This window comes from Equus przewalskii, chromosome 18, assembly GCF_037783145.1.
Source record: "Equus przewalskii isolate Varuska chromosome 18, EquPr2, whole genome shotgun sequence".
Lineage (NCBI taxonomy): Eukaryota > Metazoa > Chordata > Mammalia > Perissodactyla > Equidae > Equus > Equus przewalskii.
This window is the reverse complement of record NC_091848.1, coordinates 27389624-27404928: the sequence shown is the minus strand read 5'-3', so window position 1 is coordinate 27404928 and position 15305 is coordinate 27389624. Positions and strand designations below refer to the sequence as shown.

General features: G+C 47.3%; 1 long non-coding RNA gene across 2 annotated transcripts in view; it reads left to right on the top strand.

Moving 5' to 3' along the window:
- LOC103557270 (uncharacterized) overlaps window positions 1-15305 on the top strand; it is a 94498-nt gene that overhangs the window by 18048 nt on the left and 61145 nt on the right. For both annotated transcript variants that reach the window (XR_011529135.1, XR_546431.2), the window contains exon 3: window positions 11504-11587. This is a non-coding gene — a long non-coding RNA (uncharacterized lncRNA). The remainder of the gene's footprint in view (window positions 1-11503; window positions 11588-15305) is intronic.

The window sequence follows — 15305 nt, the reverse complement described above, 5'->3', positions numbered from 1 at the left end:
TATATAATCTAATTTTCCAAAAAACTGAGTGCAACAAAAAGCTCTCACCTTGCAAACTTGCGCTTGATACCTTGGACGACTGGGGAAGGACTTTTGGGCAGAGCATTCTAAAGTTGACAGTAGTTAATGCAGTTTACAGAAGAAACTTTAGCTCATTTAATCCTGAAAATAACACACATACAACAACCCCCCACACTCACAGTTGAGGAATTTTTCTTTCTGCACTTTGCTGGTTGAGAAACTGAGACTTACGGTGTTGAAGTGACTTACCCGATAATCATATAGCCAAGAAGAGAGAATACATACCCAAACCCAGGCTTTTGGACTTAAATCCCTTAATCTTTCCCCACTCTGCTCCTCAAATACAAAATGAATCCTAGAATGTCAGACGTTTGTGCTATCAGAAACTCTTTACCACGGGCATAGAATAAATAGCCTCCCTTTTGGTGTTTTGAAGTGCTGTTCTGTATAAGCCTGCAGTCTTGAGGATGGCGTATGGCAGGGGGGAACTAGTGGCTTCTAATCCCTAGATGACTAAACAGAAGCCCAGTCCATCTGTGATAAATATCCCTTCCAAGGGCCACAGGTGTGCACGGCAGAGTGAGCGTCTTTCTTTTCCGCCTCAGTGCCGAAACCATCATAGAAGCATTACATTCTCCACTCAGCCAATTAATCCTTCCTTCCTTTTTAAGTTTTCATATTAGTGTTTGACTGTGTCCTTATGCAGAGGGACAATAAATAGCACTCTGATTGATTGATAAGCTGCATAGTAAATGGACTGGCTGCCATGCACCTACTGGAGTCAGGGACATGAGGATGTATAGGGAAGGCGTCAACCCTAGTCCTTGAGGGCTGGAAGAGACAAAGGCAGGACCCAGCGTCTCAATGCCACCTTTCCCACCTTCTCTGAACATATCATCCACACCTCGTCAGATGGCAACCATGGGCTCCCTTGAAGGAAAGGCCATTGAAGCCACCTTCAAGTGCATCCTACATAAAAAGGGTGGAAGTAGGGGTAGAAGCCAGATTACTTTGAGGAGTCCCTAGAAGACAGAACTAGAGGAAAGAGGTGAAAATTAAAAGCAGCCACCTTCCTATTCATTACAAGGCAGAGCTTCCTGACAGAGATGTACAACAGAGAAATGGGCAGCCTTCTGAAATAGTGAGCTTACTGTCATTGGAAGCATTCAAGCAGAGGCTGGAACATCCCTCCTTGAGAGTGGCATATAGAGCATATGTTTAAATAGTAGATGGTTTGACTAGTTAATAGCCAAAATATCCCTTCCAGTAATGGCATTTTGTGTTCCTCCAAATATTCCACACTTGAATGCCTTGGGAGATGGGTTCAGACAAAGCTCATCTGTTCAGTAATACTTGGCCACAGTACAATGCCTGCTGCCTGGTCATAAAGCATTTCACAGACAGCTGTTACAACCTCTATTTCAGAAATGTAGTGAAAAGGGAATTCAGAGACAGGTGAGGGGCCTGACACCACGTGAGCATGTGGGAAGAGGCCCCCAGCTCCAGAGCTGCCCAGAGCCTGAGCCTACACACTTCTCATCTAGATCTTAACTCAGTGATTTCCAACCACATGCAATGATTCCACCACCCCTGGGAACGCCTTTGAGTTTTTCCCTTCTAGGTTATAAAGTCACACAATCTCAGTGTTAGAAAAGTCTTTGAAGTCGTGGAGTCAAGTTCTCTGGAATCCACAAGAAAGCAATGTTTCCCACTGACTCCAATTAAGATATAGAAAATAGAATGAGCCCCATGGAATTCTAAGGAATTCTGTCTGGGCTCTGGGATAAACAGGGCAAAAGTCATGGCCAGGTCTGCTGCTAGCCTGTCCCAAGGAGGCACAGAGCCCATCTTTACAGAGGGAAGAGTCTGAGTTCCAGGAACAGGGGAAGCATAATATAGTTTGTTAAGGTTGCAAGCACTTGGAGCAACAAGCAACAATAATGGCCCAATTAAGAGTAATCTTTCTCTTGAAAGATCTTTGTGTTTCACGGATGAGGAAGCAGCAGGATCTAGGAGAAAGCAATGAACTGGGAATCAGGAAACCTGTGCCACCACTGACGTGCTGTGTGCTCTCCGAGCACTTAACTTCTCTGAGTCTCAGTTTCCTCACAAGGATGACCATGGGAGCCCAGGCTTGATTGGAGGATCCGATGAGATCATGGATGTGAAGCACTTTGTAACATTAGACAAATAGGAGGTGCTAATATGATGATGCCTGCTTTAAGTGCTTTTTCTGAAGCGAATCAAGGTCATTATTCTCTGTTTCGAGATGCTGAAATCAAGGCAGAGAGATGTGAAGGGACATGGATCCCGCTTCATAGTGCCTGGACCAAGAGGTCTCCCTACATTGGGAGGACTTCAGTGGCTGCCCATGGCCTGGTACTTCCTCTCCTTCTGAGAATGGCACCATTACATAACTGTCTGGGGCGGTGCCCCAGACCACAGAGATTTCCTTCTGCCCAGCTGCATGAGGTACACCTATTTTGGGATGGAATCAGGAAGATGGCCACTTTCACACCAACTGGGGTGCCCTAGCACCTACCTCTCTTCTTCCCACACTCCCACTGCCCACCCTCCACTCCCCACCCCCTGCTGTTGGTATGGGCTCTGCTCTAGGGCAAAGGGCTCATCCTCTTATGCTCCCTCAGATCAGGGAAGTATCTCTGGCCTCTCTCTGGTTCTCTGTCCCTAAAGAATCTCCCAGCTGTCATCTACCCTTTATAACTGTCTCCAGAGCATTCTCTCTTCTGCTTCTCCAACACTGTGGCCTCTTCTGTGAAGTTCTCTAACCATGGGTTTCCCCAACACCTCCCTGCCCCTTGCAAGCTCCCCCTCATCATCATCTTCATCTCAGAGAAAGAAATGAAAAAGAAATTCAAGTGACTCATCGGTGCACGTAGCAGGAGGGGAGAAGCAGAGAGAGTGAGTTTGTGGGTCCAGATGAGTATGTCTGCAGGCCTCTTCACTGCTTCACACGATCTGCTGAGCTTCATGAAAGAGAAGATATAAAAATCTGAGCGGTGCCATATTGTCTCCAAAAGCAGCCGGCGTGAAAATGAAGTGAGACTGCCACCTCCTCATAACGCAAGGCAGCTCCTGCCTCACATGCTCAAATGTGGCTCAGAGGCTGGCTGGGCAGCCTCAGGAAAGATGCCTATTGATCAGCCACTGAACCTCAGCCACCCTCCTGGCCTGGGGCTCCCCCAGGCCTCAAGGCTGCCCTCTCCAAGGGCTGGGGCTCCACTCTTTGTCAGGCCCCCTGGATCACAGCAGTGTCTGCTGGGGGCACTAAGCAGGGAGCCAGCAAGGGGTGCCTTCTCTGGAGGCACAGTCCACCAGCAGCCCTGGGCTTGGCAAGTCCTGAATTCTATGCTCTTTGGCTGGCTGGAGGGCTGCTAGACCAGGATTCGTACTGAGCTGAGTGCGCACGATGAGGGGGAGTCAGAGTAGGTGGGCCTGGCACCTCCATCAACCAGAGAGGTTCTGCTTTAATCCACTTTACATACTGGGCATCTGCCTGAGATTTCATTGGGAGAAACAAAACAAAAACCAGAGTCCAGTGCAATTACAAACAAAAAGAGCAAACAATCTTGGAAGCCCCCATCCATCTAACCCCGTGTTTCTCGAACTTGAGCATGGCTCAGATCTCCTGGAGGGCTAGATAAAACACAGATGGCTGGGCCCCTCCCCAGAGTTGCTGAGTCAGTATGTCCGGGTGGGGCTGATATTCTGTATTTCTAACAAGCTCCCAGGGGTCCCCAATGTTGTTGTTCTGGGGATGCACTGTAAGAACCACTGATCCAGCCCAAATTTTCCCTTCAAAGCCAGGAGAGGAGACTCCTTCAAGGTACCTTGGCAAGTTAGAGACAAGATAGAATAGAGGCCCACTCTCTGATGGCCCCTCCTCCTACCACCCACCCAACCCCACCTGGTCCAGGGCTTGTCCGTCACACCCTGCACCTGCTCCAGCACAACAGGACCCTGGACAGAGAAGGCCACTCAGACCTGGGCTCTGGGGTGACTTTATCCCTGGGTCAGTGATTAAAGGGGAGCAATTCTAACCCAGAGCCCGTGCTCAGCCAGCCTGTGTGCCCCGTATGGGGAAGCTGCATCAGACCCTCAGGCCATCAGGATGCTTGCTTCTCCAGACTTCACTTCTGCATGGCTTTATTTATCATCGAGCCTTCTACGATCTCCTTTCTTTATTCTTTCACCCAACACATCCTTATTGAGATCTTCTAGATGCTGGGTGCTGTCCCAGATCCTGAGATAAAGAGAACTCTGAAACTCAGGTCCTTCCCTGCCCTCCAGGACTTCACAATCAGGGAGGAAAATGAACCTGATCAAGTCACTGCCTTGTGAAAGGAAAAGAAGGCAGTGCCTCGAGAGGTGAGAGGAAGAGAGGAATGGGGAGGGTTTCATCTGGCAGGCAGGAAGACGTTAACAGATGAGAGGCATGGGGTGGGGAGGACATCTTCAGTGTAAGGATTAAATAAAGAGAAGCATTAATGGAGTATGCACTGTCCATCAGTGGCTTTCCATACTTGTTTTATCCTCACAACCATCCCTGTAGGAGGTACGTTATTAAATCCTCGTTTACAGGTGAGAAAACTAAAGCTCAGAGAGGTTATGCAACTCACCTGAGGCCACACAGCTACTGAAACTCAGGTTTTCTGACCCCAGAAGCCCATCTCTTAACTACAACACCATCTTATCACTCTTAGCACGGGACGGACAGCTAGTGCCTGTCTGGAAGGTAGGGAGGAGGAGGTTGACTGAAGCTCTGGAGAGGTGTGGGGGACTTGTTGGAATGTAGAGGGAAAGACAGGTTGGGGCTTTGTTTGTTGAGGAGCTAGACTGCCAGGATGAGTCATTTGAGCCTAACTCAGGAGGCTACAGGGGCCACTGAAGGGTTTTGAGCAGGAGAGGGATGCACGGCACGACAGTGTTTTAAGGGAAGTCCTCGGGCAGCAGTGGGCAGATTAGGTTGGAAAGGGAGACACTGGTGACCAGAAGACTACACTGGAGGCTACTGAAGAGGTTCAGAAGCTAGAAAATGAGGGCCTGGCTTCGGCAGGTGGCAGGCACGGAGGGAGACGCAAGCGCAGATGGTCTCTTATCATTGTTATTGCAAACATTTTTTGACCACTGATCACATGCCTTGCTATAGTTAACTCATTTAATCCTGACAGTAGCTTCTACATCAGATCCCTCTCCTTTGGACATTTCTTGCCCCTCCTTTGTCTCTACTGATGGGTCCCCATGCCTGGCAGTTTTTCCGTTTGGGGATCAAGACCTGCAGCTTCTTCTTTGAACATAGGAATCACAGACTGAGACAACTCAGGATCCAGAAATCATGATCAATCTCAGAACAATTTCTTCTATTATATAGCTGAGGAAGCTGAGGTCTGGAGAGAATCTTTAACTTGTCCCATCGAGGAAGCCACAGAGCCTGGTCCAGAGGTGGGAAGTCTCTCTCCTACCTACGCCAGGCTCTGGCTTCCTACACCATCTCCCTGCTTCCCAGGGCCAGGCTGGAGGCCCTGCAGCTGTGGTGGTGCCAGATGGCATCTCAGTCACCAGGCTGGAGGGCGCCTGAGGACCCTGCGGTCAGCGCCAGGCTGGCAGCCCTTCACCCACACTGGCATTGCGGGCACAGGGCGGAGGCACTGAGTGAAGGGAGCACATGCAGGGAGAAGACAAGAATGTGGGTGACTCACACCCTTTGCAGTGTTGTCACAGCTGTTCAGGGAGCATCCCAGCCTGGATGAGGCAGCTGCCATCTTGACTTTGTCAGAGAGTCACTCTTGGCCCAGGCAGCCACCACTCTAAGAGGAGAGGAGATGGAGGTAGGCTATAAATGGGCAGCACTGTCCAGAAGAGATGGTGCCTTCCAGTGAGTTAGAAAACTTCAGCTCCACTTCCAGCTCTGCTCTTGCTCTTTCCAGTGGTGTGACTTTGGGCATGTTGCCACCTGACGTTGATGAGCCTCATTCTTCTTATCTGTTCATGGGTACAATAGTCTTTGCTTGCCCTATCTTGGAGATGTGGAGAGTGGCCAGTAGGCTAATGCATGGAAAAAGAAGGCTTTTGCAAACCTAGAAGTTTCCACGCATGTGTTTTGGTCTGTTCAGGCTGCTATGACAAAATATCACACATTGGGTGGCTTGTAAGGAACAGAAATTTGTTTCTTACATTTCTGGCAGCTGGGAAGTCCAAGATGAAAGCACCAGCATGGCAGTATTCTGGGCAGGGCCCATGTCCTGGTTCACAGCTGTCGTCTTGTCTCTGTGTCTTCACATGGTGGAAGGGCGATGGCTCTGTGTGGAACCTTGTTTATAAGGATGCTAATCCCATTCACGAGAGCTTCTCCCTCATGACCTAATCACCTCCCAGAGGCCCAGCTCCTAATACCGTCACCTGGGGAGCTAGGATTTCAACATGTGAATTTTCATTCTGTATCATTGTTAATGCGTACAATATCATTAAACCTTCTCAAAGGAAATGTGCTAAAATGTAAACATATCTCTGTAAGGGGTATACTTGAACCCTCCACACTGTTTTGCAATCCTTCTGTATGTTTGAAATTACTTCAAAATAAAATGTTAAAAAAAGTTACCTTCTCTTTCATTCAGCCAGGCTCACCATGAGACAGGCATACTTCAGTGAACAAGAAAGATCTCTGCCCTTGGAGCTTACGTGCTAGCAGGCAGAGAGGAACATTAATCCACACAAGAAATATGAAACGCGTCTGTTAATACAACCTAATACAGAAAGTGTTCAGATTTAGGGGGAAAAAGTAGAACAGCATAAGGGGGAGCAGAAGTCCCAGGTTTGGGGTGATGGCGAGGGACATGCAGGCTGCCATATCAATGTTCACGGTGGGCCTAATTACCAGGATGGGATTCGAGCACACTTGAAGGACAGGAGGGAGTTAACCAAGCAGACATCTGAGGAAGAGTATGCCGGGAGGGCAGAGGCCTGGACAGGAGCAGCCTCTAGAACAATGAGGAGGCCGGCGTGGCGGGGACAGCGTGAGGGAGCTGGGCTGGGGAGGGCAGAAGGAGGTGAGGTCAGAGAGGCTCTGCAGAGCCCATCCTGGAGGGCCCTGGAGGCTATTTTGAGGACTTGGGATTCTCTTGGAGAGAAATGGGACACCAAGGCAGGGATTTCAGCAGAGGAGTGGAACGACTCGATGCACACTTTGAAAGGATTATTCTGACCTCTGAGCTGAGACTACGCTGAGGAGCACAAGGGTAGACGCAGGAAAACCAAGCAGGAGGCAATTGCAACAATCCAGGGAGGGACAGCTGCAGGGTGAAAAGTGAGTACATTCTGCAGGTGTACTTTAAAGGTGGAGCCAACACAACTTCCTCAACCCAAGTTCAATGGCTATGGCCCCTTCTAGCCCTTAAACTCGACTGCACTAGAATCCCATCAGCGCCTCCACAAACTCTTCTGCCCCAGTGTGCAGAGAGATGCTGTGCTACTTTTTTTTAATAGATCCAAATTCTCTCAGGGGTCCTGCTTCTTGACGTGAATATTAAGCCCGCGTGGAAGTCGTGACTCCCATTCCACAGCCTGAGGTTCCTGGGAGGACGTTTACTCAGTCCTGTTTCGTGCCCAAGTATAAACATGGCATGAAAGAAATGCAAAAGAAAAGGCTGTCTTTCCCTCAGTCGGAGGAACTGCCAAGCCCAGAGGCCAACCCAGAAGGACAATGGAGAAGCCCAAGTGTCCGCAAAAGGGAGGTCCGAGCAAGAAGGTGTAATCCCTGTGAAATGCCTCGTTCCCTGAGAACGAACCCTGTCTTTGTCACTGTTCCTGACTGAGGCAACAGTGTATGATCTGTCACCTAGACAGTCACTGTAGTGATCCCTTCTCAACCCATCCTCCACATTGCCACCAGAGAGGGTCCCCAAGCAGAGTGAGGATGGTGTCCTCTGTGCTGGCATTCTCTTGCCCTTGCCCTGTCCTTGCACACCAGGATCTACACAGGCCACAGCTTTAGGAAGGCCTGTCCTCGATAGAAATCCACCCCCTGTTCCCCGAGATGCCCCAGTCAGCGGTAGAGGACGTCCAGTTGGGGCAGGGGGCTGAATTCAATTTGGAGGCACTGCCTTCTCTTGACCTCAATTCCACCTTGGCAGTTTCAGCGTGATGCAGTCTTCTTCACTTCTTGCCCTAATTGCTGCGCAGTGTTACCGTGGGCTGTTAAACAGCTCCCACCTTCCACCCCAGACCTGGATGCCATCCAAGGGTGGGTAAAGATATTCCTTCCTTCACAGAAATTGTTGGAGGAGTCTTCTGGAAGAAACATGTTCAGGAGATGTCAGCATCACTGGGGCCCATCCAGTGGTTTTGGCCTGTCCCCCCTCCCATTCCCTCCTTTCTTTGGAAGTGGCTGTTGGCTCCTCTTCCCTCAACCATGCCCTTACATGCTTCCTTCTTAGAAGCTGTGGATGGGCCTGAGAGTTCTGACCTAGAATCGTGGAGGAGCACAAAGCATTTCAGCCAGAGGAAACTCAGAAGTCACCCCTTTTTTCCTAAGCAGTGGCACCTCCTCCCTTCCTTCCCCTAAACAAACCTGCTCTAGATCCCCAACTAATAAAGTATTTAAAGGCAAAATACCTTTGGTGGAAGAGCGGTTAGGGAGCCTAGCTTACTTGACCCCCTCCCCTTCTCAGCAGCGTGGATGCCAAGCTACCAAATCTATAAGTCTCTAATTTGTTTAAACTTTTTCATTTTAGAAATGAAATGGTCATTGAGGCCTAGAGGCTAACTCACTCAGTGAGTCAAGAGAAGAGGTGGGACTAGGACCCTGGTTTCCTGGTGTTCAGCTCAGGCGATTGAAAGAGCCCAGGCATTGAGACATCAGGTGCAGAGAACTCTGTGCCTGACTGCAGAGCACTGGAAGGCTGTGGCAGGAGTGTGCTGGAGTCACTCCCACCAGCTCCCAGAGCCCATGGCACACATCCCTTCCCATCTCCTCTTTCAATGAGTTCATGTCAAAAGCTTGAAATTGGCCAAGGTGGGAAATTGGCAAATACTACAAATCAGGGCTTCCCCTCTCCCTCCCCGTCAAGAGCTAAGTATTAAACAGTTACCAGCACACCACTGGCTGGGGTGTGTGTGTTCAGTCTGGTCTACCAAGTCCTGAAATAGACCTTCTTGTGGAATGCGACCCTTCCTTCTTAGTCTTTAAAGACTTGCATGGGATAGTCCCAAAATCTGAGCACTCAAGGAGCCCTTGGATGGTCTCATCCAGGAAGACAGACTTAAATTCCTGGAGCTGACAGAGCAAATGGATCAACAGCTGGGTGGAAGAAAACAGAGAATGGTGAGGAATGTGGAGAAAACCCCAAAGCGTTTAAATTAAAAACCAAAACACATAAAAACCCCCAGTGTATTAGTTTGCTAGGGCTGCCATAACAAAGTATTATAGACTGGGTGGCTTGTTTAAGCCAGGAATTGATTCTCTCACAGTTCTGGAGGCTGGAAGTCTGAAGTCAAGGTGTTGATGGATCACTTCCTTCTGAGGGCGCTGAGGGAAGGATCTGCTCCAGGCCACTCTCCTTGGCTTGTAGACAGCCATCTCCAAGTTCACATGGCATTCTCTCTGGATGCACATCTGTTTAATGAGGACACCAGTCCTATCGGATTAGAGCCCACCCTAATGACCTCATTTTAACTTGATTCTCTCTGTAAAGACCTCTTCTTCAAATAGGGTCACATTCTGAGATACTAAGGGTTAGGACTTCAATACATGAATTTTGAGGAGATACCATTCAGCCCAAAACGTATGAGCAGGGCAAAAACAAATCTGAGGGTCAGATCTGGCCTGATGACTGCCCTGATTCTCGTCGATTTGCTAAATTTTGCAGGTGTGGAAACTCCAACTCTAAGAGGGAAGTAAGTGGTTCTCCAAAGGTCATGGGTAGAGAAAGGCAGAGACGGGCCTTCTGACTCTGGCCAGGGGCCTTTCTCTTTCACTTATCTGCCTCTTCTGATTTGGACTATTTCACCCACGTGCGTGTCATCTTGGAGAGCCTGTAAGCAGCCTGAGGGCCAGGATGTATCTGGTGCCCATCTCCACATTAGTGAGATAAAACCCTCCACAGCTTACAGCACAGGTGAAGTACACAGTAGACTCAGAAAATCTGTGCTGAAATTTCATCAACCTCAGTTCTCTGTCCTCAGCAGGGGTTCTGCGTGCTCCTGCGCTCCAGGTGAATTGCTAGCCCCTGGACCCTAGAGCATCCTTAGATGCTTTGAGGCCTTTGTTTTTCAGTAATGCTTTCTTACTATAGATCAACAAAGTGAGGAGAGAGAGGACTGGCAGCAGGACTTCAGGATTCTCCCGTTCTTACTGGTAGGAACTGAGAGAACAAGTCAAACTATTTGGTTCAAATCCTAGACCTACTAGATCAAACACATCTACTATGGTGTAATCACTTGCCACCTCTCTCTGTCTCATTCTTCTTATCTGAAAATTGGGGTGTAATATTACTTAGCTCACTCAATAACTCATTCACTTGTTCCTTCAACCAACATCATGGGAGGGATTCTGTGTGCTAAGAATGCACATATGCACTGGGCTCATCACAATGAAAAGAGACACGTCCTTTGTTCTCGTGCAACTCACCCTTTAATGAGGAAAACAGATTTCAGTCTAAAGTTACCCTCTGATAACGCATGACAGAGGAGATTCTGGATATTGGATTTGGGCCCAGGCTGAATCTTGAAGAAGAAGAGTTATCCAGGTGAGGAGTGGACTGACAAGGGGCAGATGCTGTTGAGGGAGCAGAAGGATCCAGGAAGTGTTCTGAGCATTTGGATTCCCTCGTCCAAAGGTCTAGACAGGAGAGAGCATGGTGCCGAGGATCAGTGAGGCAATGAGACAGTGTATGAAGGAAATGTATCACAGAGTGCCTGATGCATAGTGGGTGCTCGTGAAACGCTACTTGCCTTTTTTTTTTTTTAAAGATTGGCACCTGAGCTAACAACTGTTGCCAATCTTCTTTTTTTCGTCTTCTCCCCAAATCCCCCCAGTACATAGTTGTATATTCCAGTTGTGAGTGCCTCTAGTTGTGATGCCCTTTTCTTTTAACAAAATACCTATAGATTTCATTTTCTCAAATCCTAAACCAGAGATGTAAGCATAAGATTGAGAATTATACTTTAGTAGTATGGCTCTAAGATTACTGAAATCCATGTTCTCCTTTATGATATTCTAAGCCAGGCATAGTTATCTATTGGAAAAACATGGATTTCATTTTTTAGATACGTGGAAGAAAATTATTGAAAATATATTGATATGTGTGTATTTTAAAAAGTATTTTTGCATGAAGCAACCACTCTTCCTTGTCCACATGAAGAATTTACTCCCTTCCGACTTCAGATATGAGTGAACACAAATGTTATTGTTTGTTCCGTAGCCACTAATTATCTCCACACATCTTTCACTCTTTGATCATTGCAGGCTTTTCACGTCAAAATTCTCGGCTCAGCTGGAGACTGGACTGCAGAAGCTTTATGAAGCCTCAGACTGCGGGGACCCACTCAGGTATTCTGTTAATAAAAACAAGAATGAGAGAAACAAGTCCAATGCATGTGTGTTTTTATTTTTCTTGGAGTGTTTTTATAATATATGTGTCAACAGAAAATAGATCCCCTCTTTTTTGGGAGGAATGTTGGCTCATATTGTACAAATTAATATTACCATCTTGACTGATCCTTTGGTAACAGGATACCAGTGTGAATAGACAAGAGGGGATAGAAAAATTAGGAGAGAATTTAATAGGCATTTATTATGTTATCAAAATATGCATCAGCAATGAGTATATTTCTTCCTTCCTTTTCTTTTTGGAAATAAAATATCTCACTGATAATAAACTCCTCTTTGTCCGGTATTTTGCCAACTAAAATGTGAATCCTAGTTTTTCTCTTCACACTATACCATATGGAGAATGGTTCTTAGGTTTATCATCATTCTCATTTAGCAGCGACATAAACTTGTCCAAGGTGATATAGGTTGTAAGTGACCGATTCTGAATCATTACTCCAAATTTTGGCTTTAACTTGTTATGCCATGTTTCTTTTCCCATTATGTTCACCAAGACAGTCTCTAAGAAGTCTTTCAGCTCTGAAATTTGGTAGAGTGACAGCTTCCTGAGGGCAGAGGCCTGGCTTGTTTGGTTCAGTGTTCTATCTTGATTGTTGAGCATAGCGTCTAAAAAGTCCAAGGAGATTGTTTTTTTGTTAAATTGAAGTCCATGCTCCATAACCCTTTTATAGCCTCAAGAGTTGGTGATGAAGCGATTACTTGTTGAATGATACTAAGCAGCTGGTACCAAAGAAGATGACAAGCTAAACCCTATATGAGACCCAGGGATATACGGAATGACATAGAGCTGTGCCACAGCAGCAAACACAGCAACCGCGAGAGTATACCGCTTTATATCACATGCAGACATCACCACTGCCGGTGCTGATCTGGGGGCGGGGTGAAGAGGCTGGTGGGACAACCCCTGACTTCCATTCTTGCATCTTCTTTTCCCTAAAGACGTTGCTACAGGATACTGGAGCTCTGAGGGTTTCCTATAATTTGGTCTGAAAATTTCACAGGGTTTTTCCAATCTGTTAGTACTTCCTCCTTAAAGCTTTAGCTTCTCAAATTGGTAAGCATTTAATTTCAGTTACAAAATTAGTGGCTTATTGGTATGACATATTAAACTGACAATTTACTGAACAATCTGTTATAATTTACACAGCATGTTCATAAGACAGCCATTTCACAGAGAGGGAAGGAAGATCAGGAGAGCTAAGTGTTTTGCCCCAGATCACACAGCTAATAATTTACAATGCCAAATTCAGGCCTTCTAACTTGAGATGCTCAAGTCATTCCATTATGACACTTCCAATGTGACCTTGGTACTGTCTACCAAACAATCCACCAAAATAATAGGCTGTAAGGGAATTGGGAAGCCTACTTGCTCCTGATCCGGATCCTTCTTTTGTTCACCATGAGTTCCATAAACAGAGCCACTCTTTCCCAATCTCACTTCCTAAATCCCACCTTATTAGGTCTGTAGTGGTGATGAGGCAAGGTCCATGAATACTTAGAGTGAGTCAGAGGACCTCTCTTCTGAGCACTTTGCCTTCTTGTCACCTTCATGAGAATGTTCTCCAGATATGTACCCTCAGCAAATAAAAAATTAAGCTCATCATACTCTCCCCAAACTTTCTCTTTCCTCTGTGGTCCTTGGCTCTATTCCTGGCACGGTCACCCACCTGGATGCCTAAGTTAGCAACCCAGAAGTCATCCTAAGCTCCTCTCCATCACTTTCCTTCTCTCCACCATCTGATTCCTAATACTGGCTGATTCTTCCTCTAAGTCTTTCTTTAGTCTGTGTCCACTTCCTGAGCCTAACGCCACTTTTAAGTCCTCATTATATCCCATTTGGGTTTCTGCAATAGTTTCCTATCTGATCTCCCACTGTTACCTTCCACTGGTGTCTCTATAAAAGGAGGAGTGTGACATGTGACTCCACTCTATACAAGTGAAAGCAACAGGCTAGGGCCAGTGTCAAATGCTCTACAAGCCTTTCCAAGAACAGGCAGTAGACAACGCCAGTGGGTGCATTTGTTCTCCCTTGCCAACTTCCTCCCTGCCTTGCTCTGTTCACAGTTGTCTTCAAAGAAACCACACAGTTGAACCACAGTTGGACATTCTAAGATAGGACTCTATACCTGGTCAGTAGAAAGTGGCCTCCTGGCTTAGACCAGAGGGAGGTTCACAGGCAACAACATCTAAGAGGAAGCAGACATGACCTCAAAACATACATTAAACTCACGTGCTGGACAGGGACTGGGGTTCCCCCAGAAGCATCCAAAACATTGGCTATGGCCCTCTTAGGGAGCTCACCATCTGCTCTGAATCTTGGTCACTCTTGCTGTGCTCACAATCTCCTGCTTTCTGGGGAGCTATTCCACAGCAAGGACCAGGTGAAGAGGAAGGAGCACCAGACGTGAAGCCAGAAGATCCCTGGTGACTGTGGCTGTCTTTGCTTCTTAGAGCCTGTTTCCCCACCAGTCAAATGAAGATAGTGAGTCTCACCAAACTCACCTCCTGGGTCACAGTGAGAAATGAGAATCATAACATACTGATGTCGATGTTGGAGGGAGTGTGGGACATAGGTTTTGGAATCAAAAGAACTGGAATTTAGGTCCAAGCTGTGCTACTCACTGTCTAATCTAGACCCAGCCAGTAAGCTTCTTTGAACCTCAATATCTTCGTCTGCTAAATGTAATTAATAATGCATCCTTCATGCAGGGCTCCCGCAGGTGAGACTATGCCTGTGAATCATATAGCACAATCCATATATAGTGTGATAATATCATTCTAGTGTATATAGAGTGCTGTCTGGAATTTTATATCATCCCAATCTTCACAATCTAGCCCTGCATCTTGCTCTTCAGAGATGCTCAGTGGGAGTCTGTTGTCTAGGACTCATCACACTGAGCCTCTTGACCCCACCTGCCTGGGGACAGCATGCCTCTGGGGTGTGTGTGATGAAAAGCTGGAAACTCCCAGTGGAAGGGTTTCTGGCTTGCCTAGAAATAGTCTCTTGCTGTGGGTGGTCTGGACCAAATGATAGTTAAGTATGAATCAGCCTCCAGCAAGAGTGAAAGGACCACAAGACGAGGCAGATCCTTCCAGGGGTGGAGCCCTTACAGAATTCCTGGGAATATTTTGGTTGGGATTACCTGTTTTTATGTGAGTGTGCTCCCATGCGTGTTTAAAGGTTGTATGTGTGTGTGTGTCTGTGCACGTTTGAGAAGAGCAGATAGTAGTGGGCTGCCTTTGATCTGTTCAGGTTCTTTAGCCATGTCAGCCATGCCTTCAGTGGAGGTCAGGAAGAGTAGAAAGAGCCCTGTGCTGGGATCACAAGGCCGGGCTTCATGCTGGCCCTGCTCTGTGTCTACTAGGCTGGGCCTCAGTCACATCACTCCCTGTCTCTGTGCCTCAGCTTCCCCTTCTGAAGAGCTTGACCCAACTCACAGGAGTCTGCCTGGGTCAGACCCATGCTTCAGTTCTGCTGCGGCCACACATGACTACTCCCAGATCTTTGTGAACACCTTGGATTTTCCAGTCTTTTTGCTTTGGCTCATGGTGTTCCCTGCCTGAAATGGCCCCTGATCCAATGTTGGCTGATTGAAATCCTGCCTCAGTGCTTCATGGTAGGTGTTAAGAAGCACAAAATCCTCTGTGAAGTGGCAAG